We start from the raw sequence: 5,559 nt of genomic DNA, 5'->3' as shown, positions 1-5,559 counted from the left end.
GCTCAATCGTCAGATGCCTACAACAATTAAGTGTGACAAGTCTGAAGCCAAAAGCCTGGCATTCCTCTAGTTCTCTCTGATGTATTACAGGGGATCAAGTACATGAACCATCTTTTGCTGCCTTCCAGTTCACATAAGCAGATGTATTGGAAGCAGAGTAGCCGGGGCTGAAACTTGCACTGGTTTTGGATGCAGGCATCCCAAGCAGTGACTTAACACATGTTGCCACAAAACCCATTCTGCCATACTTGAAAAAAAAAAAAATCAGTAAACAAGGTTATGATGAACTTTGGGATGTGTATTGGTACAAATTAATATATCCATGTATTAGGGAGAAAAAAACAATATAATGGTCATAAATTAGTATATTGTACAGATTTTGTTAAAATCTTATTCCACTTGGATAACAAGTAACTTCATTCCCTTTACATGAATATGCTAGAAGAAAGTTATATGTGATTCAGTGACATGGTTATTTTTTTCTTTTCAGTTTCCATAAAAGGGGATGACCTGACTAGGATCAACCAGGAAAGTCAGGACAAAAATCTGAATCAGAATGTAATGAAAAATAAGAAGATATCAATTCCCAAGAGAGCTGAATTAAGAAAAACACTTAATTTAAGTTCAAGCTGTAGTCCAAAACTGATTATCAAAAAGAGAAATAGTGAGCATGGAGAAGCTTCTTTCCAGAAATCAGACCTCACCATACATCAGAAAATTCACACAGAGGTGAAACCTCATAAATGTAATGACTGTGGAAAAGCCTTTGACCAGAAGACAAACCTCATAACACATCATAGAATCCACAAAGGGGAGAAATCTCATGAATGTAGTGACTGTGGAAAAGCCTTTCGCCATAAGTCAAGCCTCATAACACACCGGAGAATTCACACGGGTGAGAAACCTTATGAATGCAATGACTGTGGAAAAGCCTTTGCTGTTAAGTCACAACTCATCACACATCAGAGAACTCACACAGGGGAGAAACCTTATGAATGCAGTGACTGTGGAAAAGCCTTTGGCCAGAAATCAAACCTCAATATGCATCAGAGAATTCACACAGGGCAGAAACCTTATGAATGTAGTGACTGTGGAAAAGCCTTTGGCCAGAAATCAAACCTCAATATGCATCAGAGAATTCACACAGGGGAGAAACCTTATGAATGTAATGACTGTGGAAAAGCCTTTGGCCAGAAATCAAACCTCATAACGCATCAGAGAATTCACAAAAAGGAGTATCATTATGAAGGTAGTGACTGTGGAAAAACTTTGGCCAAAAGTAGAGCTCATCAAACATCAGAGAATTCACACAAGGGAGAAACCTTATGAACGTAATGACTGTGGAAAAGCCTTTGGCTATTAGTCAAGCCTGATAATGCATCAGAGAATTCACACAGGGGAGAAACCTTAAGAATGTAATCACTGTGGAAAAGCCTTTGGCCGTAAATCACTACTCAATGATCATCAGAGAACTCACACAGGGGAGAAACCTTATGAATGTAATGACTGTGGAAAAGCCTTTGCTAGTAAGTCACCACTCTTAAGACATCAGAGAATTCACACTGGTGAGAAACCTCATGAATGTAGTGACTGTGGAAAAGCCTTTGCTACTAAGACACAACTCTTCAGACATCAGAGAGTTCACACAGGGGAGAAACCTTATGAATGTAGTTACTGTGGAAAAGCCTTTGGCCAGAAAGCAAGACTTATAAGGCATCATGGAATTCACACAGGAGAGTATCATTATGAATGTAATGACTGGAAAAGCCTTTGCTAGTAAGTCACAACTCTTCAAATATCGAAGAATTCACACAAGCAAGAAATTTATGAATGCAATGACTGTGGAAAATCCTTTGCCAGTAAATCACAATACATCATATGTCAGAGAATTTACACGTTCAGAAACCTTATGAATGTAATGACTGGAAAAGCCTTGGCCAGAAGTCAGACCTCAGAACATGTCAGAGAATTCACACAGGGGAGAAACCTTATAAATGTAATCACCGTTGTAAAAGCCTTTGTCCAGAAGTCCAAACTCAGATAGGGGAGTATCCTATATGTAATGACTATGCAAAATCCTTTGGCTGTAAGTCAGAATTCTTCATCAGATAATTCACACAAGGGAGAAACCTCATGAATGTAATGATTGTGGAAAGCATTTTGTTATCAGTTTTAACTCCTAAGACATCAGATAATTCATGGAATTTTCCTCCCAGTCACAAAAGGGAGAACCTTATGATTATAACAAATGTAGAAAACGTTTTTCATGTAAATCACACCTCTTCAAACATAGGAGAATTCACATGAGGAGAAATTTTATGCATGTAATTACTCAAAAAGCCATAATTCAACCCTCATTGCACATCATGAAATTCATATTGATTGTAGTTTACCTGGCTGTAATGGTTTTGGAAGGCTGTGGCTGGTGACAGGGTAGTTGGTATTGGCACTACAGCCAAGGATGCTGTTGTTCCTGCTGTTACTGCTGCCCCTGATGGTGTCTGAATAGGACTATGTCTGTGTGGTAGCTGCAGCTGCCATGATATTGACAGTTTCTAGGGATCCAAGTTGTAACAGCCTCAATTTTTGGATTTCTTGTTACACTGGCTGTTGTTAACCCTGCATGTCTTGTTGTATTCATTACCTGCACTGAGGTGGAGAACTCCTTGGTAGTCATCTCCTGCACCACTGTCTCCACCTTGGTTCTGAAAGCCTCCTTGGTTACCTCTAGCAAGACCTCCATCATGATAGTGCTGGAAGCCATCACCACCTAGAAACTGCCATCACCTCAGTAAACATAGCAGTTTTCAGGGTTGGCCCAGCCTTGTGGCTGCTTCATTGTATTTCCTCACCAGCTTGTAGGCTTCTCCTCCTGCAGTCCAATGGACAGAATCTCATCCAGGAAGTCCCTGATGTCTGGCAATGTGAATGCAGCTTTCATTTCTAAGACCACATGGTATAGGTTATCTTTCCAATCTTGTCGATTTGGTTTTTTTATTTTGTCTTTTAGGTCCTTCATAGTGGTTTGATGTCATAAGTAATCTTGTTTTATTTATGAGTTTCCTTTCCTTTTTCAGATGAATATTAGTTAATTTTTTTCAGGTTAGGAGAAATTGTTAGATCTTTGTGACAAACATTATACAAAGAACTTATAGCTTCTTATATGTGTTAGAAACAACAGTTCACATGCAGATGTTAAATCCATGTTTTCACTGAAGTGATTTGGTTCAGATTTTAGGTGCAGGGGTTAATTATTTCTAAAATGGTATTTGAACAAAAATGTGCTGTTTCATCAATCTTTCAACTAGATTCTTATTCCTTTAAATCAGAACTCCACATTCATTGTTTCCTTTCTCTATTTTCTATTATGTATATCTATGAGGATGAAAATCTTTGCAGAGAATTCCTGTTTAAACATTACTCTTTTTGGGCCGGTCCTGTTGCAGTGAAGCTGCTGCCTGAAGTACAGCATCACATATGGGCGCGGTTCAAGTCTTGTCTGCTCCACTTCTGATCCAGCTCTCTGCTATGGCCTTGGAAAGCAGAAGTTGGCCCAAGTCCTTGGGCCCCTGCACCCATGTGGGAAGACCTGGAGGAAGCTCCTGGCTCATGGCTTTGGATCAGCACAGCTCTGGCTGTTGTGGCCAACTGGAGAGTGATCCAGTGGATGGAAGAGCTTTCTCTCTGCCTCTCCTCTCTCTGTGTAACTCTGACTTTCAAATAAAAAAAAACTTTAAAAAATTACTCTTTCCTATGAATTTCTATTGAATATTCCTTAAGAGATACTATTAAGCTTTTTACCCTCTTCATCTGTTTTTGAATATATTTCTTGAGGCTAAAATAATTTATTGTCCAATTAGTTCTTTTTCACTTGGTTGAGGAGCAGAGACAGATTGAGAAAGTGTGTGATCTCCCATCCACTGATTTACAATTCATACAGCACCCAGGGCTGAAACAGATCAAAGCCTGAAGCCAGGAACTCAGTCTAGTCCTCCCACATATGTAGCTGGCATCTAGTCACTTGAGCTATCATTTGATGAATCCCATAGTATCAGGATGGTGAGTTTGATTGCTAAACTAGAATCCAACCATAGCCACTGCAATATGGGATGTGGTAAATCCAAACAACATGTTACATGATGTACCAAATGTCCATCCCTAGTAGACTTATGCTTAATGTCTGTTTTCTAGGTCTATAGTAATTCTGCCATAATTTTGAGAAGTGAGATTACTCTGTTTTGTTCCACAACTTTGCAAAGATGTGCTGTGTAATATTTCCAGATGAATTTGCAAATTTTTCTAATAGCCCTTACAGAGTTCTTGCTTTCACAAATGAGCTGAAGTGTGTGAGTCCTCAAAAAGATTTAGGGGTCTGTGTTGTGGCAAGCAGACATCTGTAGCACCAGTATCCCATATTGGCATTAGTTAAAATCCTGGCTATTCTACTTCCCCTCCAGCTTCCTGCTAATGTGCCTGGGATAGCTGCAAAAGATGTCCCAAATCCTTGGGTTCTTGCTACTACATGGGAGACATGGAAGAAGTTTCTTTATCCTAGCATTGGGTTGGCTCACATCTGACCTTTGTGACCACTTGGGTTGTAAACTTGTGGATAGAAGATTATCTTTCTATATCTATGTATCTATGTTGCTGTGGATTCATTCTGAGAGGAGAGGTGTGGTGGGGGCTAGAGGCATGGAATCATGACACAGACACTGGGAGTTGGGTGAAAGTGGGTTAGAGGTGAGCAGCTCACAGAATCGTTTATTTCAGTTAGTGCAGCAGCTTATATAGCCAAGGCAGCCAATCCAAGCAAGGGTCGGTTTATGCCATAACCAATTACTGCCTGTTGCTAGGCCAGATCCTTTGCTAGGTGGGTTCCACCACCATTTCCTGAATAACTAAAGCTCTCACCAGGGCCATCTTGGCATGGCCTTCTCAGTCCACTATGTGTGTGTGTGTGTGTATCCCCTTTCCTTCTCCCCACTCCCTTTGTCTCTCTTTGTAACTCTGCCTAACAAATAAATAATAAAGAAAAATGAAATTTAAGTTATCTGTACTCATTTTTTAAATTACACAGTACATTCATTGTACCCTAGAATGTGTAATATAGACATTGGTATGGAATGTAGGAAAAGGGACAGATATTCTGAAAGTGTTTACTCCTTAGAGTTCACTTTTCATAGATTATTCCGTGGAGGCTGGTCTTGCTACCACGGTAGTCAAAGGGAACAGAGCATCAGTCAACCAAAGGAAAGGTGCTATAGTTCTGAGCCAAAGCTTCCAACACAGTGTATGAAGCTATGTTTGGCTTGAATAAGAGGGGCCCTACTGCTTCTCTCTTCCTCCATCCTGAATGTAGGTTACAATCACAAAGATCTCACCCCTTTTCTGTACACTGAAACTCCCTGAACCTTGCTATCAGAGTCCTGGAAAACTGCTTCTCAGGGAAGTAGTTTCTTTAGGGAACTACACCTTGCCATTTTCTCCTTTACTTATCACCAATAAATAAAACTTTCCTTTCAGCACCCCCCAGTTGAAGCTGATGATTCAGGGACGTCC

General features: G+C 40.1%; 1 pseudogene; it reads left to right on the top strand.

Annotated features, from left to right (window-relative positions):
• Window positions 1-468: 468 nt before the first annotated feature.
• Window positions 469-5,006, top strand: LOC127488356 (zinc finger protein 84-like; annotated as a pseudogene).
• The last annotated feature ends 553 nt before the right edge of the window (window positions 5,007-5,559 follow it).

This window comes from Oryctolagus cuniculus, chromosome 21 (assembly GCF_964237555.1).
Source record: "Oryctolagus cuniculus chromosome 21, mOryCun1.1, whole genome shotgun sequence".
NCBI classification, from domain to species: domain Eukaryota; kingdom Metazoa; phylum Chordata; class Mammalia; order Lagomorpha; family Leporidae; genus Oryctolagus; species Oryctolagus cuniculus.
This window is presented reverse-complemented; position numbering and strand designations above follow the sequence as displayed.